The sequence below is a fragment of the Pleurodeles waltl genome, chromosome 7 (assembly GCF_031143425.1).
Source record: "Pleurodeles waltl isolate 20211129_DDA chromosome 7, aPleWal1.hap1.20221129, whole genome shotgun sequence".
In the NCBI taxonomy this organism is placed as follows: domain Eukaryota; kingdom Metazoa; phylum Chordata; class Amphibia; order Caudata; family Salamandridae; genus Pleurodeles; species Pleurodeles waltl.
Genome location: NC_090446.1, coordinates 1,066,185,241 through 1,066,209,949, shown reverse-complemented (window position 1 = coordinate 1,066,209,949; position 24,709 = coordinate 1,066,185,241).

Genomic DNA, 24,709 nt, shown 5'->3' with positions numbered 1-24,709 from the left:
ACTCTCACACACCCTCTCACAGACCCACTTTGACACTCACGTACCCACTCACAGAACCACTCAGACACTTACACACTCATTCACAGACCCACTCAGACACTCATTCATAGACCCACTCATATACTGACACACCCACTCACAGACCCACACAGACACTGACACATCCACTCACAGACCTACTCAGACACTGATGCAGCTACTGACAGACACACTAAGACCTTCACACACCCACTCCCACAGTCACTCACCAACCCACTTAGACTGTTGCTTAGCCATTTTAAGTATAGCTCCATGCACGTTAGTTTAATACACTAGGCCGCTGTGCACCTTGACCTAGATTTATTTTATTCAGCTTTGCACTGTTATTTTTACAATATCCCGTTTTACGGTCTTTTTTTAATTTCTTCTATCAAACTGTTTTTCTTAGTTCAGCACTGTGTTCTCAAACAACGCATTCTTGATCACCCTGTGCTTCAGTCAAGGCTACAGTCTGGTACATTGCCGGTAAACGTGGTAGAAGTTTAGTCTCCAACATTCGTAGAAAATACACATCCTTACGTAGGGACATTTTCTTAGAACATCTGCTGTGTTAGTTATAAAAACACTTTCTAGTCCTAGTACACATCAAGAGGGAGATTCCTGCTAGGGGACCACAACTGTATGCTAAATGCTCCGCTGCAGATGCTGACCACAGGCCTTTGCTCAGGTATGAGGGTTGATGTCCTCCCGGGGAACCTGAAAGGCAGGATTAGAGCTTAACATAATGTGCTCTAAATATGATTTAGATAGGGAATAGTCCATCGACTTTAGTGGCACTATGATAGCATTATTCTTATGCTTCACTCTCATCATTACTATTTTAATATTGTTGTGTTGTGTAGTTCTGGTTATTGCAGCTCACGCTTTGCTATCAAAAATGCAGTTGTTTTATTAAACCAATCTTTAAAACGCATACTGCTTCTATTGTCATTTATATATGAGACCACACTGTGTATGAGAGAACCGGTTGTGACCTGAGTGACCACGACTTCCCTGAGAAGTACCAATATGTCATGCGTTCGGCTGCCCAATCGTCTCTACCTTTTGGGAGAGATGAGGCACTGCTAGTTAGCCGGAGCAAAGCCCGGATTTGGTGCGACAAGTGTCATCCATTATGGGTCAGACTCGGTCTCCCACACTGTGGACGATCTTGCTGCTCAAAATCCAGTAGTCTCATTAGAATAATGAGAGCCTACGCCTCAAGACCCTCATGCGCTCTCTCACAGGCCCACTCAGACCCTCACACACCCACTCACAGACCCATTCAGGCACTCACACACCGGCTCACAGACCCACTGAGACACTTACCTACCCACTCATAGACCCACTTGGACAAACTCTCACACACCCCCTGAAAGAGCTCCGAGACACTTATGCACCCACTGACAGACCCACTCAAACTCTCATACAGGCTGTCACAGACACACTCAAAGAGTCATAGCTGTGTTTATAGAGTTATTTAGAAAGTGTTGTCCCTACTGGTGGTGAATATTTCATATATACATAGTTATGAAAATTGAATGGGTACTGTCTCTTGAATGCCTGCTTTTGTTTTGCGCTGTTCCAATTATGACGTGAATATAGCAAAGTCATTGCAAAGATCACATCACCCTGAATATTTTAAAAAAGTGGAAAAAAATATTTTAATAAAGAAAATGAACAAATGTTTTGGGCCACAGGGTGGCCCTGAGAAGAGCCTTTGTGTTCATTGTGAGTATGTGACAGCTACATGTAAGACGGGATGCAGAGTTTCTGGTTGGAAAGAAACGCCCTGTTTCCTTCATCTGTAAAGTGCACACCATCACTTCTATAGATACTATCCATGTCAAAGCGCAGGTTGTTGTTGTAGATACAGCCCATGTTATGGTCTCTGAGGAACGCAGAAACAGTTGTATTGACATGTTTCCTGGCTTAGTCAATCTGTTGACCGAATTTATTTGACCACTTCCATTTCTGTCTTTGGCATATGTTGGATTACACCAAGAAAGTGTAAGGGCAAATTGACATCAATTATGCAAAGGTATCCTTCATCAGGATTTCCAGTTCTACTCCAGTCAGTGTGCATAGGACATGTCCAGCACAGTGCAGAATCATGAAGTCAGAGGGTTGGAAATTCACAATGCTTTTGACCAAAGGGAGCTATTGATGCCACTTTAAACCTCTTTGGCCAATCCAATTAATGCCCAGGTTAGCCAAAGCCAACTCCTTGTCAATACCGCTCTTTCTAGGATCTACACTAGTCTAAAAGACATAGCTGTGGCCCACAATCCACACTTTTACCATTTTGAAGTGAAGCAGGAGTAGCAGACAGGAGAAGGATGGGATTGAATGAGTCAGTTTTGAAAATGGAAGGCAGTTAAAATGGTGGTGTGCACCAAGTGTAAAAAAACATATTTGATTGGATGTTGTGAATGTGCTGGTGTATAAAATTCAGTAGTGTCTTGAAAGGATTAGTGAGTCAATCTATGATTGGCTCTGGTAAAAATAGAAGATTGTATTACAGACTTGGATATGCGTTTCAATCTGTACAGTAAACCACAACTGCTGCAACTCATTTTCTAAGTAGTATGCCCCTTCTAGAATGTGCTGCAAACTTGTGGCATACTGGTTGTTGCGGATTGCTATGGAGATTGTGCTAAGAGTGTATTGGTGGAAGGGTGTTAAAGAGAGAATTCTGCCTTTTTAAAACTTAAAGGTGTTTGTACTTATTATTGTTTAATAATAGTTTAATTTCTTAGTGAGGGATTGCTAAGAAAATGTACTGTACTTCTAAAGTCATAAAAAATATCAAGCTACATATATTTTTCATCACCCATTTTTTTGTGAATTTGATGCGACAATCACAATTACTACGTGAATATGTACAAAAAGTCCACCATATTGAGCTTCTTTATAAAAGTTCATGAAAGGGTTAACACATACTAATCATTCAGAAGTTGACTTACAAAACTAAAATATGAAAGGCATGTTTTTATTTCCTGCCTTCCACAGATTCAGACAGTGCAAAGTTGAAAAGGCTGCCATTTATGGTTGCTTTGCATGAGAGTGGTGTGCCGTTCTTATGCTTAGTTTTCACAATTGCTGAGACTATGGAATCCGTCTAATAAGAGCAAAAAAACGCATTTCAACAACCAACTCAATCTTCAAGTATGTGAATTACAGTTAATTCTAAGAAAAACAAATTATTATAATTTATGATTTATTTGAGATTTATTTAAAAAGAGTACAAAATATGTACATAATTATTGAAAGTATCTGAGATGATCTATGAGTGATAGTGTGAGTGTTGTTATATAGAAGGTGACTAAGATGCCATTTCTCTGAGGTGCAGACTAGGGGCCTGATTTATGAAACGTTTGCGCTGCCTTAGTGTCATTTTTTCAAGCAAAAGTGGTGCAAACTTACAAAATACAGTTATATTTTGTAAATTTGCACCGTGTTTACGTCAAAAAATTACTCTAAGGCAGCGCAAACTTCATAAATCAGGCCCTAGGTGTGTGAAAGGTTTGCTCACAAACTGTTGCCATGGAACTGCCTTTTGTACATGTCCTGCTTTACTGCATGATCTAATTGCTAGAAAAAAAAAACTAAATGTGTAGGGTTAAACTTATACTTAACAATGTAGATGTGAAAGTTTTACACGTCTATACATGATGTGCTGTTCACAACAAATGTTTTTCTTTGAATTCTTATAGCCCTATTTATTTCATTTTAAAAGAGGACTACAAGACTCTATATTGAAAGGGAAAAACATGCACTGTAGGTGTATATGAATAATGAACCTGTGAAAGCTGAGAGCAATGTGTTAGATACTCTTCAGGGTAAGTGTTGGGCATTTATAAGGCAGGTTTGTATGTGCTTGGATGGTAAGATTTGTTCTTTAAACTAATACTGAGTCAGGTGTATAGTACAAGACTGCCACGCATACTTAAACATGCAGGGGTGTATTTAAGAGCCCCAAGCGTCTCCTTGCGCCACATTAACGTCTTTTTTTTTACGCTAATGTGCCCCAACGTTGCCGAAATCCTTGTGCCATATGTCCAGTGGCGCAATGAATGCATTGCGCCACTTTGTAACCCTTTGCAACCCTTGGCACTACAATATGCCTGCACCTGGCAGATTGTATCTAAAGGGGCGTTCCTCTGTTAACGGGGGCCAACAAAATGCCGCAAAGAAATCTAAGAGATTTAATTACATCATTTTTTACGGCACTTTTAACACCTGCTTAAAGCAGGCGTTAAAAGGAGGCACACCATTGATTGCAATGGGCCTCAATGGGCTTTGCAGGATTAGTATCAACATCTTTGACGCTAATCCTGCAAAGCTCTGGACTGGCATCAAAAAGTATGAGGCTAGTACCCTAACTACTGCAGGGTGTGCTGTGTTTTAAATACAACGCACACATGGTGGCGTTAGGGGGGCGCTAAGGGGCACAAGAAAAGTGGCATTGCACTGTGTGCAGCACCACTTTTCTTAAAATGTTTAAATATGGGTCAGCCCTAGTATTGCAGACCTTGTCTATGGTCTCACACAGGCAGCTTCTCATGGCATGTACAAGCTGTTTTTAGCTGTGAAACCCATGTTTTAGTAGACATTACTCATTTCTGAAATATGCTGTTGGTACGTCATAAACTATGGTGCTTTGTGTTTAAAATGAGAGGTCTGCTTTTGAGATGAATAAGTTACTCATGCACTTGCAAGCCCCTATGCCAAGTACTACAGAGAGTATAGCACCTATAAAGGAATATGTTACTCATGCACTTGCAGGCCCCTACACATACATACTGTACACTATCTATAAAGTAACTGACATAATATTCACAAAAGCATAGAGCCTCCATCACACCCAGTGAGACAGCTGCAGAAGGAGTTATACATTCAGGCACATACCCAGAAACTACTCATGTATGCAGTAGTATCAAAGGCAGTAAAAGACCCACCCACATACCTTTCTATTCCCTAACACAGGCACTAAGGCCCTAATTAAGACATTGGCAGTAAATGCTGCCTACCGTTGTGGTGATGGCTGTTAAAAGACCGTCGCCGTGGCTAGCATCAACAACCTTCCGCCAAATTATGACCACCTTCTTGTGGCAGAAATCCGGCTGTGGCCATACTGGCAGATGGTGTTAAGGTGGCGCTGCTATCACCAGCAGCGCCACGCCAGTAGACCGCTGCCAGCCGTGTTATGAAAAATAATACGGCCTGGCGGTTTTCTGTTGGCTGCCGCTGCTGGTGGCAGCAGCACTCCGTCCCGTTCCCTGCCAGAAGACCTCCTGGATGCAGGTAAGTTGGGTTTTCACCAGGGAAGGGGGCTGGGGGTGTTGTGTGTGTTTGGGGGGGGGTTGTGTGCATGAATGTGTGAGTGTGTGCGTGAATGCCAATGTGTGTGTGGTGTTGTTTGCGAGTGTGTGTGCATGTGTGAGAATGCATGTATGAATGGAAATGTGAATGCGTGTCTGAGTGTCAGTGTGAATGTGGAGTGGGGCCTACTGGGGGAGAACCTGTGTCTGCACTTTCACTGCCCACTCAATATGATCTCTAAAATCCCTTTGTCAATTGTTAAACCCACTTTTTAGTAGGAATAAGTCACCTCTAAGATATGCTGTAGGTATGGCATCAAGCATGGTGCTTTGTCCTAAGGTAATAGAGAGATATCTTTTTCAGTTTTAGTATCTTACTCATCCACTTGCAGACTCCTAAACCAAGCACTATGTAGAGTAGAGCACTCATAAAGGAACTTACATACATATTTCCAAAGCATAGATCCTCTGTCTCACCCAGTTACAGGGCGACACAGAGACTTCTACATTCACTCACATACTAAGAAACTAGTTATGTGTGCAGCACTTTCCCCAAAAATATTTCAGACACATCCACATACTCCTCTATTCTCTAACTGAATTGATTGATTGATTGATTGATTGATTTTTTATTTTATAAAGCACATAGCTACCCAATTAGGGTCTCCCAGTGATAAACCATAGAGACAGTGAAAGGCCAATCCCAGATTAAAAGAGTCACTTCTTCAAGTTCTTGCGGAAGACAGAGTATGGAGCAGTTTCTTAAAGAAGTTGGAAGAAAGTCCCAAAGCTTGGGACCTAAAACCAAGAATGAACTGCCACCCATTCGGGTCGAGCAAAACCTGGGGACTGTACAAAATGCCAGGTGCTGAGATCTCAAGGAGGGAGCCAGCAAATAAAACAGTTTTAACTTCTGAATATATTGTAAGCCAACTCGCATTCAGGCTTTAAAGACATAGCACAATGCCTTAAATTGAATGTACTTTGAGATTGTCTGCCAATGAAGCTCTCACAGGAGATGGGTGGTCGAGGCAAATTTCGGAAGGCAAAACGGAGGACGGACCAACGCTTTCTGAACAGTATGGAGGTGGCGATTAGAAACCTGGTCAATGGCCAAGTAGAGAATGTTACCTTAATCCAATCTAGACAGAATTAAGGCTTAGACTACTGTCATCTAGACAGATAGAGAGAGAATCCAGATAATTTCCTTCAGCCATTTGAGTATAGCAAGCAGGAGGTTGTCACCTTTGTCACTTGAGGACCCCTCAAGAGATTTTCATTGAGTAGGAAACCCAAGTTCTTAACCTTGAGAGATGGAGTGGGAAAGGGCTCCAAAGAGGTGGGCCAGTGTTCTGGGTCTCAGAGTTGGGGACTGTTGTCCAAGATTATCACTACCGTCTTATTGCTGTTCAGCTTGAGCGAGTTATTCCTCATCCAATGTCAATTAACCTCAAGCTGCAGTTAAGATTGGAGGGACCCTGGTCCTTTACTGATGTTAATGAAAAAACGATTTGGGTATTGTCTACGTGCAAGAAAAGGGTCAGACCACAGCTATCTACTACTTCTGCAAGTGGCTAGACATAGCTGTTAAACAGCAGCAGGCTGAGCACTGAACCCTGTGAGATGCCGGATGTTAAACACTGCCTGAGAAGACCTGAAAAGTCTGATTATGGAGGAATGAGATTAGTCAAGCCAGTACGGTACCTTCAAGTCCCAGAGATGACAATCACTCAACCAGGATGGAATGGGACACAGTATCAAATGCTGCGCTCAAATCAAGTAGAACAAGACCTGCAGTTCTACCCTCATCCAGGAGCTTTCTGAAATAGTCCATAACTCATAGGAGGGCAGATTCCATATTGTGTCCTGCCCTAAAACCTGATTGTGAAGGATGAAGTACATTCAGGTTCTCCACATAAGATGTTAATCTTTCTCCAAAAGATTAACATTTTATGTGGAGAACCAGAATGGGAAGGCACAGAGAAATGAGCATAAATGAGTAGTGTAAGAAGTAAACAACTCTACAAAGAAGCACAGAGTTTAACCAGAAAGCAGCACCAGTTTAAGGAAATCAGAGTTAGAATGTTCCATAGCACAATAGCTCAGAATCCAATGAGACACATGAAGAAGTATAAAAGAAGGATAGAACTTGACACATAAAAAGAATGTGTTGAGGATATAGTCAAAAAGGCCTTTACTTTGAAAAGGAAGCTATTTATTTTGATTGTAAGCAGAATGAAAACACTAGATAAAATAGTGTTGAGTATGAAGAGAAAAAGTCAAAAGAAAAGACTAAATAGAACTAACTTTTGCAAAGTGTTCAGTGGCGAATGGAGGCATACTACTAGTACTGAGCCTTTCTTTAATGAAAAAAGCTACTTGCAAGAGAACACATTAGTGCATGCAGTGGATGAATTAGGATGGTGTTATGAGATGAAAGATGGTTCTCCTATTGAAAAAGGGGCAATGATACTTAGAAATGTAGAAGAAGTCATAACTGAAGAGGTACAGGGAATGTGTAGACAGGTCCCTGTAAATGAGTGGAACTGTAGCAGTATTTGTAGGGTTCAGCAGCAATCAATTGATATATTGAGAAATTATCTACATATCTTTTCATGCAAAGGTCTTAAGCAGAACATTTCAATTTTGCAAGGATTAGATCCATGCAAAGTAAGGAAATATTCAAATCTACAGGGACATTCACTAGTATGTCTATCAAAGAAAGTGTGCCAAAGCACCTTTTGTCATTTTGGAATGTTAGCAGTACATCACTCTCAAATGGAAAAATTAGTTAGGAGGCTTTACCATGTGAAAATTTCTACACTATGTTTAGAAGAAATGAATAGAGCTCTTTTGCATGGTACAGAGGCAGGGGTAAAAGAGGTTTGTGATGATGTACAGTATTGTTTCTTTGGACCTGAAAATGAGTATAGGGAAAATTAAGACTTGGTACCTACAGGTGCAGCAGAACAAGAGACAGGTATTACTATTGATAACTTTCATGAAGGGATTAGAAAGTTTAAAACACTCTGTTCAGAGAAGCAGGACTGTGTTTGTATATGTTGTTGACGCACTCACTACAAAAGTCAAACTCATTATGTTATTGTGTCTTCGAAAACTGAAGAAGACAATAGAGATAAGGGGCAAGAATTTTCGGTTTATTAATTTGTAGAAGGAAGCTTTGATAGTTCCACATGTCAAAATTATATCTGAGTATTGTTATAATAAGTTAGAGGACAATAAAATGCCAGCTAGAGCAGTGCATAACAATTTAGAACTGGTGTCAATTCCAGAGGAACTTCAAGATTTGAATCTTTATGAATCTATACTTATACAATGCATATATCCATTTCAAGCTAGAGTCTGTATGGAGCCAATGACTGAAAAGTGACCTCCAACTTAGCTCCAGAATAGTCTTAAAGGTAGAGATGTGTACTTGCTGTTAGATTTCAAGCAGATTATTGAAACTGTAGGGGTGCAGAGAGATTTGGAAGAAGGACTTGTAATCCTAGTCAATGGTGTCCCTACTAAGAGCAAAAAGATATGGCAAGAGTTAGTAGATGTTAGTAAAGTAAAAAAAAGTAACATTATATCTGCTGAAAAATAATATTTACTATAAAAATGTAGATGATCTTCAAGATATTACACATATGGAGGCTTGCACATTACCATCAAGAGGTTCAATTCAAAAGATAGATCGGTCCAGATCAGAAGACATTTAGTAACCTCCAAATGACTCTATACACGAAACCTACGGCTAGGAATACATTATTAAATTTTGAGAGCTATCACCCTAGCTGCCAGCGACAGAGCATCCGGTTCAGTCAGTTCCTCAGAATTCGGAGGAATTGTAGCAGTATAAATGAATATGATAGGAATGCCAAAATAATGAAAGATAATTTTCTCCAGAAGGAATACCCCTATAGGGTAATAAGGGATGCCTACAAAAGGGCAAAATACTATGATTCTGACATCTTGCTTGAACCTCATCAGAAAAAAGAACAATCCAGAATGGTATGTGTCATCAGACATTCCAATATTAATAATAAAATGCAAGGAATTATTAATACTTACTGGAATATATAAAATACCAAAGATGACTATGCCCCTCTTCCTAGACCTATGTTTGTGTTGAAAAGAAATTCCAATTTATAGGATAAACTGGTTCAAGCTAGATTCAGGAGAGAAAATACAGTTACTCAGAAAAACATTACATGAACTAATCCTGTTGTGGGTAATCACCAATGTGGAGTCTGCCATGCTTGTGCTCAAGCGATGGTATCTGGCATCTTTCAGTACAACAGTAAAACGGTGTATCTAAAGACTATGACCAACTGTCAAAGCTGCAATGTCATTTACTGCATTATATGTCCTTGTCATCTGGGATATGTAGGGAAAACGGGAAGACAATTCAGAGTTCAATTCAGTGAACATAAGTCAGTGATTAGAAACAAGTGGTTTCAAGCTTCCTTAGTTGATCATTGTTTAGAAAAGGAACATCATGAAGGAGAATTACAACGGATTATTCTTGAGAAGACTGCAGCACTACAAGGAGACAATGGGCCTGATTTTGACCCTGGCGGCCGGTGACCGCCAGGGTCACCGGCCACAGGAGCACCGCCGATAGGCTGGCGGTGCTCCGAAGGGCATTCTGACCGCGGCGGTTCAGCCGCGGTCAGAAAGGGTAAACCGGCGGTCACCCGCCGGTTTACCGCTGCCCTTCTGAATCCTTCATGGCGGCGGAGCGCGCTCCGCCGCCATGGGGATTCAGACACCCCCTACCGCCATCCTGTTCATGGCGGGAAACCCGCCATGAACAGGATGGCGGTAGGGGGTGCCGCAGGGGCCCCCGTAAGAGGGCCCCGCAAAGTATTTCAGTGTCTGCTATGCAGACACTGAAATACGCGACGGGTGCCACTGCACCCGTCGCACCTTCCCACTACGCCGGCTCAATTCTGAGCCGGCGTCCTCGTGGGAAGGTTGATTTGCCCTGGGCTGGCGGGCGGCCTTTTGGCGGCCGCCCGCCAGCCCACGGCAAATCTCAGAATCACTGCAGCGGTCTTTCGACCGCGGTGCGGTGTTCTGACGGGGTTACTTTGGCGGGCGGCCTCCGCCGCCCGCCAAAGTAAGAATGACCCCCAAAGACAAGTATAGAAAGAAAAGAGAAGTCTTTTGGATCTATTTTCCAAATACAGTAGATCAAGGAATTAATGACAAAATACAGTGGGAGAATGCTTTTCTGTGAAAGGTTAGGGGTTCTCTTCCATTTTTATGTGAGTAAGGAGTTTCTGCTATGGGGATGTATCACCTTGTGTAAGATTTATATTTTTATTTATGGGATGGCATAAGTTTCTATTCATTATAGTCATAAGTTTTCGTTTTATGTCCCATTTTTCAATAGCTTTGTCTGTTGGAGGAAGTCCTGTACATGATTGGCCTACAGCAATATTAAGGGTCTTTTTCATCTAGAAACTCCTTCAATATGGTGCAGTTGGCTCAGCGTTGCTGAACATCTGGCCAGTTACAGTTTTTTACTGAAGATTGTCAGTGCCATCATCTCAGCAGTCCTTCTTTACATTCTTGGATTATATAATTACTTTGGGAAATCATTAGTATTCTATATTTAGTTTGTAATAGGAGTACTGTCTTGCACCTAACATAGCTTGGAATTTTATGTCTCTATTGAAAGGCTGTTACAAAATATCCTTCTTTTTTTCAGGAACAAATACTTGCTAATTTAACAACTATCCAAACTGTACAATTATGAGGTACCTTGGATCTCGCCTTTGTCTATTTTTCGATTGTGCACACACCAAGATGGCGACCACACATTTTTCCTGTACTTCGATATCCTTTTTCTTTGTCCGTCATCTAATCTTTTACCGTTTCGCTTGTTATCACAAGCATTTTCTTTTTTGGCATCCTTCTGCTGCTCCATTCCTGCGGCAACTTTAGTGTGTGGATATTTTCCTCATGGTAGACGGAAGGAAACAAGTGCGTGATAGCTATTTTGATCATCACTACTGGCTGTTGAGACCCACAAGGTAAGCGGTAGGAAGCACTTACAGAATATCTTATTGGAACCATGGTCCATTTCTTGAGGTTGTCGGTTATAGTAATTACGGTTGGTGGCTCAGACGATCCTTTGGAGCTTTAATACATCTTGATATGGCTCTTACCCTTATTTAGAGATTTTGGGGGTCATTCTGACCCTGGCGGTCCATGACCGCCATGGCGGAGGGCGGCGGAAGAACCGCCAACAGGCTGGCGGTGCTTCCTGGGCGATTCTGACCGCGGCGGTAAAGCCGCGGTCAGAAAAGGGGAGCCGGCGGTTTCCCGCCGGTTTCCCGCTGGCCCAGGGTATCCGCCATGGCGGCGCTGCTTGCAGCACCGCCATGGGGATTCCGACCGCCTTCCCGCCAGCCTGTTTCTGGCGGTGTCCACCGCCAGAACCAGGATGGCGGGAACGGGTGCTGTGGGGCCCCTGGGGGCCCCTGCACTGCCCATGCCACTGGCATGGGCAGTGCAGGGGCCCCCTAACAGGGCCCCATACAGATTTTCACTGTCTGCTTTGCAGACAGTGAAAATCGCGACGGGTGCCACTGCATCCGTCGCACCCCTGCAACTCCGCCGGCTCCATTCCGAGCCGGCTTCATTGTTGAAGGGGCTTTCCCGCTGGGCCGGCCGGCGGTCTTCTGGCTGTCGCCCGCCGGCCCCGCGGGAAAGCCAGAATGGCCGCCGCGGTCTTTCGGCAGGAACCGCTTGGCAGGCGGCGACCGCCGACCGCCGCGGTCAGAATGACCGCCTTTATCTACAATGAGACATTTGAGGGAGTAATCCATCTTTGCAAAAGGGTGTAAGGAGCTTTATAAGTTCCCCTCTTCGAAGTAAGAGAGTTATACCATACTTATTCTGCTTTCAAGTAGTGTGACTCTTCTAATGGAGATATTTTTGGTAGTAGCTTTGTGTTATCACCCATTTGAGGTCTTGTATTCAATGGAGCTATTGTAATTCTAAGCTATCCTTGGCCACTCTTTGGATGGGCTGCTCTAGAGCAGTGTTTTTCAACCACTGTTCCGCGGCACACTAGTGTGCCGCGAGATGTTGCCTGGTGTGCCGTGGGAAAAATTCAAAAGATTTAAAAAAAAAAAAAAAATGTCAAATTTTCGCCCACTAGGGCGGCGGGCGCCGGACTGTAGGACATTGTGAACGGGTCGTTACGACCACGTCCACTCCAGCGCCAACCAGCTTCTCGCCAGGAAAGCCCGACGAGTCAGTTGCGCGTTCCCATGTCTCCATGGGAACGCTCCGGGCGTCGATGATGCGTTTCCCTGTTTCCAGGGAAATGCTTGAGGACTTCCGGGGCAGCGACGGTGAAAAGGGGCCGGAGCCGAAAGGCGCGGAGAGGGAGAGCGCGACGAGGTCAGGACGAGACGAAGGAGTGAAGGAGGTCAAGTCAGGAAGAACTGGAGTCGAGGAGCGGGACGAGAGAGCGGCGGTAACGAGAGACAAGGAGAAGGAGGTCTACCATGGAGAAGAGCCAGAGCAGAACAGCCGAGGAGCCAGCCACGACCCAGGAGGGTCGTGGCTTGCAAAGGTACGGTCCCTCCTGGGGACGCGGGAACCTAGATACAACAAAGCACTGGCTCAACAGTGGAGGTACTGAGTGATATCTCTTGAGCCACACTGAATGTGAGTCTTTAAGCCCACAACCCTTCTGGATTAAGCCTGACTGTCCACCCTCACTACTCTGAAAGTCAAGTGCCTGAACTAAAGGGATTGATTTTTCTGGCTATCCAGTTTGGAGTGCACCAGTACTGTGATCCTGTGACACCAGTGGTAAGTGACATGAGCCACACAGGGTAATATCCATTAATCTGTGACTGTCCCAGGGCCCTAAGAGAAAGGCCTTAAAGTGGGCCCATTGTATTTAATCTCTTGCCTCTTCTCAACTGTGAACACAGGAATGTGTGTACTGTATGCTTCATAAGCCCTGCAACTAATGGTACAGCTGGCCCTGCTTGTGGTTGAGGCAGTATTGTTTTAAAGATGATTAAGGAATCATTATGTTGAAGAATAGCTTCAATGTTCCATGTAATCACTGCCCAGTTGTTGACCTCCCTGAATGTTACTATAACTTCCCCCATGTAAATCTGGTTTCGAAGCATGTGTGAAGTTTTAGGGAAATATGTATACCCAACCGAAGTCAGACATTGTCTAGCATTTACCAAGGAGGAACAGCCGAAGTCGTATGTCGCGGCCATTATTTTGCTGGTTTTGTCTGAGGCAAGAACCCTTGGGGCTTTTCCCACTAGTCTGTTTCTGTATGGGATGCTCTGCTTGGGTCTGTGTTCTACGGGATGCTCCTGTCTGGGGAAGTTCTCCTTTCAGCAACCATTTTAGTGTCTCTGTGCCCAAGCCTGTCACACCTTTGTATTGTGCATTGTGAAAGAAATGGTATTACAGGTGATGGAAGGTTACACATATCTGTGGTCTAGTGTCTAGTCACAGTGTGCGGCTTCCAGGGACCCCGATGCTGCAGAGGTGCTGAACCAATTTGATGTCTACGTAACCAGATGCTTCTAAACCAGCGTCTCCAAGGTTTCAGATTGAACTCAGTCTCCAAAACCTGATACTTGACCCTTGAAACTGCGCCGTTAGTGTTAAAAACACCATGCTATCTTAATCCTTCTGGCGTGTGCATTGACAGTAGATGGAGACTGGGCTCCATGCAGACGACTGTATGTTGAAATATTGTGGGGCAAAACATTTGAGGCCTAAATATCGAGAACCAAAATATTGTGGTTCGGTACACATAATAAGTACAGTTTTGCTATGATAGAGTCCACACAGTTTAAATAGCGGCTCTGATCAAAGCAGGTCCCTACTTCAATCTAGATAGCCACAGAAAGCACACTTCATGTCCTAGATGTGGAGAACCATTATTGGAGACTGACAGGCCTTTCATGACGTGTGTGAGTTACCTTACATCTCCCTCCCTGAGAGTCATTTGACGGCTATTAGAGACCCCTCACCATTACCCGTTATTGCTTGGACCGGGTAACTCCACTATATACCTGTCACCCCACAACCCCTTCCCCTCTTCTACGGTAATAGAAACCCCAGAGATACCCCGTCACTTACTTTGGTATTATTTCTGTTTTTCTTGCCGGTAATACTGGAGCCACCAGAGCCCACCAGAGCCTCCAACCTAAGGAATAATCAGGAGAAGACGAAGTTAACAAAAGAACCGAACCACCCCAGCCCGCAAGACAAACCTTATAATATTCTATATTCGCACAGATTTAAATAAATATCCATACTTACCATACTACTCCATCATCTGTGCCATGCCTATTCCATCACCTGTGCCATGCCTATACCATCTGTGCCATGCCTATACCATCACCTGTGTCATGCCTGTAGCATCTGTGCCATGCCTATACCATCACCTGTGCCATGCCTATTCCATCACTTGTGCCATGCCTGTACCATCACCTGTGCCATGCCTGTTCCATCACTTGTGCCATGCCTATACCATCATCTGTGCCATGCCTATTCCATCACCTGTGCCATGCCTATACCATCTGTGCCATGCCTATACCATCACCTGTGCCATACCTGTACCATCTGTGCCATGCCTATACCATCACCTGTGCCATGCCTGTACCATCACCTGTGCAATGCCTATTACTATAAAGGGGCTTCCACTCTAATAGGCCTCCGGCACATGCCAGTGAGTCACATGATCCGTTCTGGGAGCAAGATGTAGAAATTAAATCTTTGTCTCCTCAACCTGGGAACAAGTTGCCTTACAAAGAGGGGGGGGGGGGGCTTCATTTTGAAAGGTACCCTCGCAGTGTTAAAAGGGATGTGGCCTGGGTATGATTCAGAAGGAGGGGGTATGCTGCCACCACATGCTCTCTGTGCAGCCTCCCCCTTGGAAGGCACCTTGTCCCCACCACCACGCATTCATTCATATAATATTGTGAGACAATTTAAGATGAAAAAAAAAAAAAAAAAAAATAGCAATAACACTTTACAAACCATTGTGATTTTTTCTGACTATTACTATGATTTTTATTATACAGTAGTTTGGAAAGTTTATTATTCAGTACTTATTATTCATCGAATGAAAGTAAGGGCTCGCCTCTTGCACACGGGCGTTCCGATCAGATCCGCCTGTCAGATCTGATTGGATGCCCTATTCAGCGCTATGGAGCAGCGGATGTCAGCTGCGGAGACGGAGCTGTCATCCGCCGGGTCAGCGGGGATCAGCGGATCGATCCCCGCTGAGCAGAGAACGGTCCGCAACGTTTTTGTTTGCCATTAAAGAAAAAAATATTAAACCATGCTTGAATGTCGGAACTGGTTACTAAAATTTTTGAATCCCACCACTGATGTTAAGGACTATAAATAGCTCCGGTGTCACTGTTACACTAACAGGAGGAGGACAGGAGGAGACATCGCAGTAGATCGCCGATGAGCAGAAGAGCGCCAATGGATCTGGATTTGGAGGAAACATGAGCAGAAGAGCAGAAGAGCGCTGACTGATGGATTTGGATGGAGACATGCGCAGAAGAGTGCTGAGTGTGACGGACAGCGGCTATCTGGAGGAGACAAGCGCAGTAAGTACTGAGTGACAGTGAGATACTGCAGTGATGGACAAGTTTTTGAAAAGGAAAGAACTGGACTCTGAACAAAATTTGGAGCCAGATGAAAGCCCAAGTATGAGTGGGGATCAAAAGAAAGCAAAGATGGTTAGCTCAAGCAAATTCTCTGGCACAAGGCAATATAGCGAAAGCTATATTTCATTTGGATTTACTTTCACCGGAGATGCAAACAAACCAACTCCACTGTGCGTGGTGTGTGGTGAAAAGCTAGCTAACAGTGCTATGGTCCCAAGCAAACTTAAACGCCATCTCCAAACGAAACACCCTTCGCTTCAAAACAAGAATGCAGACTATTTTGTTCGCCTGCGTGAAAACACGGAGAAAGAGGCAACTTTCATGAGAAAAACCACAAAGGTAAATGAAAGAGCTCTTAAAGCTAGCTATCAAGTTGCTGAACTTATAGCCAAGTCAAAAAAGTCGCACACTGTGGCAGAGACATTAATACTTCCTGCCTGCAAAGCTATTGTAGAGGAGATGCTCGGACCTGAAGCAGCTAAGGAAATAGCCAAAGTCCCTCTCTCAGACAACACAATTTCCAGACGTATTAATGACATGTCTGCAGACATCGAAAGTGTGGTTTTGGAAAAGATCCGTATCAGTGAGAAATTTGCATTGCAACTTGACGAGTCTACTGATATCAGTGGACATGCTCAACTCTTGGCCAATGTGCGTTTTGTTGATGGTGATGCAATTAGAGAAAACTTCTTTTTTTGCAAGGCATTGCCAGAAAAAACAACAGGAGAAGAAATTTTTCGGGTCACATCAGAATACCTTGAACAAGGAGGACTTAAGTGGGAAAACTGCACAAGTGTCTGCACCGATGGAGCTGCAGCCATGGTCGGGCGCACCAAAGGCTTTGTAAGCAGAGTGAAGGAAAGAAATCCAGATGTTATTGTTACGCATTGTTTTTTACACCGTGAGGCCCTCGTAGCCAAGACTTTACCAGCAGACCTAGTTCATGTGTTGGATGATGTTGTGCGCATGGTAAACTTTGTAAAGTCACGACCCGTGAAAACTCGCATATTTGCAGCTTTGTGTGAGGAGATGGGAGCGAAGCATAAAACCTTGCTGTTTCATACGGAGGTCCGGTGGTTGTCGCGTGGCAAGGTCTTGGTTCGTGTGTATGAGCTGCGGGAGGAACTTAAAGTGTTTCTGACAAATGAGAGGTCAGATTACGCAAAGCTGCTTGCAAGTGATGAGTGGTGTGCAAGGCTGGCATACCTGGCAGATATATTTCATCATCTGAATGAACTGAACACACGAATGCAAGGCCGAAATGAAAACCTGCTTACAAGTACAGATAAAATAAATGGATTCCGTTCAAAGGTGCAACTCTGGCATCAACACGTGGAAAGTGGCAATCTTGAAATGTTCACACTCACCAAGCAATGGCAAGGTGTTCACACTGCTGCACTGTGTGAGATAATAGTTAAACATTTAAAAACTCTCGAGGAGAAGTTGTCATTTTATTTCTCTTCAGGCTCCACTGAATGCCTTGACTGGGTTAGGGACCCTTATAGCTCAGCATCAGTTGGTGGAAAGGACATGACTTTACAGGAGCAGGAGGAACTAACTGAACTGAGACAAAATCGTGGTTTCAAGCTAAGATTTGCTGATCTACCTTTGGACAGTTTTTGGTTGGATACTGCCAAGGAGTTCCCCCTTCTGGCAAACAAAGCTATTTTGACATTGCTCCCATTTTCCACTACATATCTGTGTGAGATGAGCTTTTCAAGCATGATTGCTATAAAAACTAAATACAGAGAGAGACTGAGAGCTGTTGACGAAGAGCTACGTGTGTGTCTTTCTTTGATTCCAGCCAGAATATCAGCTTTGTGTTCAGCCAAACAGGCCCAGGTTGCGCACTGAATAAAGTATTTTATAATTTTTCATATTTCTGTTTACTTACTATTTCATAATAAAGTAATTATAAAATACTTTCTTTGTGTTTATTTGATTCCTATTCAAGATAATTACTTTATATATAGTCAATATAGGCACAGAGTTAAATGTTTTAACATTTTCTAATGGTGGTGTGCCTCGTGATTTTTTTCATGAAACAAGTGTGCCTTTGCCCAAAAAAGGTTGAAAAACACTGCTCTAGAGTAACGATGATCGTGTTGGTAAACAACACTAAACAATAAACTATGCATGATTTGGTGCACTTAGATACACCTTGTGGATATTTGCTTAGAGCGTAAGTCTTTCCTGCATGAGAACCATATCACCTGGTGGTAATTGGAGCTGTTATTTTTCCTTTCTTCTTTTTCTTTTCCTTCTTTGAGTATTGTGTATTATTTGCTTCAAGCCAAGAGTTATAGTTATTTATTTTATATTTCAGGAATTTATATCTTATGAATACTATGGCGGTCATTATGAACATGGCGGCAAACGCCACCCTGCCGGCGGTGGCGGTAACTACCACCAAAAAGTTGTCAATCCTGACCGCCAAAAAATGAAGCACATAAGAAACAAGTAGCGGTCCATCCACACACCGCCATCATTGGAGTGTCGACGAGGACGGAGGAGGCCGCCCACAGGCCGACGGAAAGGATCCACCCGCCCACCAAATAATGAAGCATAAGACCGCCATCAGTTCCGGGCGGATACTCCGCCACGCGTGGTGGAAACAAACTAAATAAAATGAAACACTCACTAGAGGTACGCACAACACGCCAATGCAGACATGGAGAGAGAGTTGGAAATAATGCCAGTGCTGCTTCTTACCATATACCCCCACGACTGTGACCGCCGATGAAAACGATGACGATAAGTACTGCAACTTAGTACACATGGGAGGAAAGGGCACAGATATACATGCACCCCACCCACCGTGCAACGCACTTCCAACCCCTCACACCATCCCACACCATACACACCAGAATAAGATGTACTTACCCGACACAAGGCAACAAAGAACTGCACCAAAGTACACACATGTGCACAGCCCACCTCCACAATAAAACAATGAACCATGTCTCCATATTGTGCAAACAGCACCACTGGGACTCAAAGTTTAATAATCTAGAAAAATGTAATGTCCAAATAAGGCCATTGGCCAGTCCATTCAGAATACCCTGAAGGGCCTAAATAGGCCGGAAATGACTCCCACATGTGCACAGGGTACTCCCCTGTAAAGGGACATCAATGGGACAGTCAGGCACCTCAGGGAACAGGGGCAGGGAGGCAGCAGGGGTGGGGACTTACGTCTAGAAGGGGGGGCTTGGGCTTAGGTTTGGGAGGTGGAGGGGGTTTGGGCTTGTCCTTAGAAGGTGGGGGAGTGGGCTTGAACCGGGGGCATGGTAGAGGGACCTTGGGCAAAACGGGTCTTCTTCCTCCCTGGGGAAGGGGCACAGGAATGGGAAGGGCGGACTCGGGCGGACTGGGACATGGAAGGAGTGGACTGGGCAAGGAGATGGGCGCATTTAGGGACAAGACCGGGTGTGCCAGTGGGTTCAAACAGGTCAACACGGGAGAGGAAAAGCTTCTTAGGGGCAGTTGGGGGGATTTGGAGGAAGGTCTGGGAGTGGAGGTTGATGGAGTGCTTGTACCAGGTGTAGGTGTGCCAGACGTGGATGCAGGTGCCTGTAAAGTGTGCTGATGTATGGTGGATGTGTGTTGTGTGGGTAGCTGCAAAAGTTTGAGTGTTTTGGGAGGAGGGGGTGTGGACACAGTGGGACAAGACAGGCTTCCAGTGTACATGGATGTTGTCTTGGTGTCTCCAGGTCTGGTGAGTGTGCTGCATGTGTCTGTCAATGTAGTTGTGGTGATTGCAGGTGTGGTGTATGGGGTGGATGACTGGATGTCAGATGTTGTGGTGACTGCAAGAATGGGGGCAGCAGCAGTGACACTGAGGGTGCAGTGCTTGTGGGTGTGCATGTTGAGGTGACAGACAGGGAGGTGGGAGAGGTGGACACAGTGGGGGAAGTGGATTTTGTTGTGTCTGCCTTTGTATGTTGGGTGTGTGTATGCCTGTGGTGAGAAGTTTGGTACTTGTGTTTGTCTGTGTGCTTCTTGTGTGTTGAGGTGTCTGCATGGCTGTCTGGACATGTGCTTGAGATGGGTGGAGGGAGTGGGGTGCTGGAAGGGGTACAGGTGGTGGGAGGGGGGAACGGAAAGACCAGGGACACTGGCTGCCATCAAAGAGGAAGCCAGAGCCTGAAAAGATCTCTGTAGGCCAGACCTGGCACCGTGAATGCCTTCCAGGTATGCATTACATTGCTGCATCTGGGATGCTAGCCCCTGGATGGCATTCACAATGGTTGCCTGACATATAGAGATGGTCCTCAGGAGGTCAATAGCCTCCTTAGTGAGGGCAGCAGGGCTGAATGGGGCAGGGGATGAGGTGTCTTGTTCGAAGGAGACACCCACCCTCCTGGGTGAATGGGCACGGAGCAACTGGGAGGGCGGAGATGGCATGGGGGTGGCAGACAAGGATGATACAGGAATGGGCCCTGATGCATCCACCACCGGCAGGGAGCATCCATTGAAGGAGGAATCTGAAGATGCAGTGGTCAATCCTGTCTCTCCCGTGGCACTCCTCTCGGCCTCTGTCCAACTGGTCCCCTTGACTCCGCTGGTATCAGCCTCCTGGGTCCCATGAGCTACAGCTTCCCCACTCACTGGTACCCCTTCTTCTTCGCCAGGTGATGCAGATGACACAAAGACAGAGGAGGAGAAGGAGGGAGGGTGGGAGAGAGAGATAGACAGGGTGTAATCGGTCAATGCCAGCACAACAGTCACACAGAGTAAATACATCATCATCTTCTGATGCCATGCCATGACTCGCCATGCCCTCACCTACACTTGCTACAACAATGGAACACCATGGAGGAAACCACAGCAATGCACATGTGCACCACTGATGATGACACCGATGCAATTCTGTGCTTGATGAGAGGCATACCTGCCACACCTGCCCAGTACCTGCTCACTTCCCATGCCTGTTGAGACACACAATTCCTGGACTACCGAACCAACTGAATCCAGCATGGGTAGTTGGCATGCCTACTAGGCCACTGTCAAATTGCACAGTTACATCTTGGCCTACCTTACCTCACTACACATACAGTACCTGCCAGCAGATTGAGGACTCTACATTCACCCCTGGCTCAGTGGTTGGCAAGAACTGATTACAATGGCCTGACACCCCAGATGCAATTATCCTGTTGGCAAGAGCTGCTTAGCTTATCTTGGTAGTAGGTGACAACACAGATACCACATTGGAAGTAACTGTCCCTGTAGTCACTGACTGCATGGCATGACCACACATCTCTGATTCCAATCCTGCCCGGTTGTCTAATACTCATAGTGGACATGAATCTACCTATTACCACCGCTACAGCTTCCCAATAGTGCTCACCGAGGGCCACTATGGCAACAAATATTGTAAGCAAAAGTGTGTACTCACCCCATGTGGCTGCTGTGCTACCCTCAAGCGCCGATCCACCTCAGGGTATGCCACCACCAAAATGCGGTCCATTAGGGGGGTCGGGTCTGATGGGCATCTGTCCATCATTGGGAGGACGTCCCCAGCTGGGCCTCCGCAGTCTTCCGGGCCCAGCGTCTCAGGTCCTCCCACCTCTTTCTGCAATGGGTGCTCCTCCAGGCATGGACCCCCAGGGTCCGCATTTGCTTGGCGATGGCACATCATATCCCCTTCTTCTGATCAGTGCTGACCCACATGGGTAACACAGACAGAAGGACAAATTCATGTAGAATGACATCACAGGGACAGCAGTGGACAGCACACATCTCACTACTGCACTCACATGTCATTAATCCACGTACCCTCAGACTCCTCACCCATTTCCATTCTCCAGTCACACTGCCACGTCCCAAAGCCCCATCCCCATACTCACCACTCACAGACAGAACAGTGGTCGTGGCCTCACCTGCTTCTGTGGTGCCCTGTACAACTGTCCATACAGGGGCAGGACCCCGTCCACAATCTTCTCCAATTCCTCCTGGGTGAAGGCTGGGGCCCTATCTCCCGCAGGACGTGAAATCTTGGCTTCCAGAGTCAGAAGACAGCAGCACACACAGTGGAGGTCTTCTGTGCATGAGTGTCAGGAGTCGAGTGAGCATGAGCACATGAAATGGCGGTCACGGCCACCGCGGACATCACCATCACTGCCGGCAGTGATCACAATTAGCTCCTGTCTCCAATAGGCAACCATGTTAACCAATGAGGATTTGCATGGCGGTTGCGACCGTCATGACGTGTTACGCCAGCGGGATGAGCTCACTTCCAGCTGTCCTCTGCCTGCAGGACAGGTGGCTGCCAGTGCTATGTGTACTGAGGGTGCATTGAGGGTGCGTCATGTGTAACACTTGGTGACCTGCGCACAGCTCAACTATGTCCACACAGTCAATGCTGCACATCGTGGAAGGATGGTGAAAGGATAAGAATGAGGAATGCTCTGGTGTACAGGCCCCTAGTCGACCTTGCCACCCTGGAAGAGCAACACGTCATTCAGACCTATCGCCTAAACCATCAGACCATCATGGAGCCGGATCTGTTGCCTGCCATTCGGCATCTCAATGCCATCCCTCCCACAGTATATGTGTTGTCAGTCCTCCACTTCCTTGCCTCAGGGTTGTTCCAGATTACAGTGGGCTTGGCAGCAGGGATGTCACAGCCCATGTTCAGCAACATCCTGAAGGATGTACTATGTGCCCTACATCAGGTTCCCCAACGTGCTGATGTGGGCACTGTCCAAGCTGCCTTCTATGATTTAGCACATGTACCTCATGAGATAGGAGCTATAGATGGCACCCACATTGCCGTGGTGCCACCCAGGAGGAGTGAACAAGTGTATAGGAACCATAAAAACGTATATTCCACCAATGTGCAGGTAGTGTGTCTCGCTGACCAATATATCACATGTGACGACCAAGTTCCCTGGTTCTGTGCATGACTCCTACATTCTGTGGAACAGCACTGTTCCACACATGATGGGACCACTACAGAGGGATCGGGCCTGGCTCATCGGTGTGTATCCTTTCATATGTATGCCCCTCTGCTCCCAACACTCTTCACAACCTGCCATATCACCCGCCTGGTCTTGACATGGCTCTTACCTCTGTGCACACAGGTGACTCTGATTATCCCAACCTTCCCTGGCTACTGACACCCGTGAGGCATCCGACTACTGCTGCTAAAAAACTGTTTCAATGAGGCCCACTGTAGGATAAGACAGGTCATTGAGAGGACTTTTTGGTCTGCTGAAGCCCAGATTCCGGTGTCTGCACATCTCCATAGGTGCCCTACTCTACAAACCACAGAAAGTGTGCCAGTTCTTTGTTGCCTGCTGCATGCTACAGAATCTGGTCCTATGAAGTCACTTCCCATTGCTGGATGCAGAGGAGGTGGCAGCTGTACCAATGGCTAATGAAGGGGACATGGGGAGTGATGAGAAGGAAGATGATGAGGATGCAGCTGACTCCAGAGCAGAGCTGATACGACAATACTTCCACTGAGATACAGGTATGTGTCAAATGGATGGTATGTGACCTGTACAACTGTCTGCCTTGTGCCATGCTACCACCTGGTGTCTGTAATCACTGACGGTATTGGGTGCATCTCTGACTCTGGGTGGTTTGGGAGTGGGTCACATGTGCCCATAAGTTGGGTTCTTACTGTGCACAGGTCAGTACTATTTTCAGCCTGCTGTTGATGTTGCTCCACTTGTCATATCTATGTTCATGACCATTGTTCCCTCAAGTGCTAGATCCAGTGCAATATGTGTGCTACACCTCTGTATTGCATCTTATCCTAGGAGTCGACATTGGGGGGCTGTGCAACATTACTGTTTGTGGCAGTGGGAACTGCCTCATGTCTGGCTCTGTTTGGTGTTAGGGAGGGTCCATTGGGGAGGTATGTCCTGGGAATGTGGGTTTGTTATGGCCATATGGTTTGGGGCTTGACTTGCCATCTCAGCCTTGGCGTCCTGTACTTACAGCGTATGTGTGTTAAGTTGGCATATTTGACTCCTTTAGTGAGTGATGTCCCTGTCTTGTTCTACTTTCAGGACATTGTTGTGGTGCACTCTGGTCCCTGCCTCACCTGTTGCCTCCCTTGACACATGTCTCCAGGCACTGCCTGCTCCACTGCAAACCTTGCTGCATATAGCTTCCCCTACTGTCACTCTCACATATATTGGCAGGACAATGGGTTGACTGTTGCACATGTAGTGGCAGTATCTTTCGTACTCATGACAATTGTAGACGTAGGCAGTAACTGTCCTCAATGGTGTTTATTTGGGAGGGACAAGTGCAAGGGGTGATGAGTGGGGTCATGACAGTGCACAGTCAACAGGGTGTCTCAGTGACACACAAGGGAGAATGCTCAGGAGAGGATCACTTCCTTGCGGTGGTGTTGGTCTTGACATCAGTTCTAGCTGGATGTCTGGTTGGACGTCCTCGCTTGCATGAGGGCTCTTCAGCTGCGGGGGGGGGGGGGGGTGCTGGTGCCCTGTGGGTCCTGTGGCAGGGCCTCCATTCCACTAGCTGTCGTTGACAAAGAAGGCTCAGATGGGATGTGGCTACTGGAAGGGGCCTGCTGTGGGAGGTGGGCTCACGTAGGATGGTGGTGGGTTCCTTCAGCACCCCTGCTATTGAGGCCATGTTGACATTGTGGGTCTGCCACTGCTGCATGGCCTCCTGAGGGTTTTACCTCTGCAACCTCTGGGT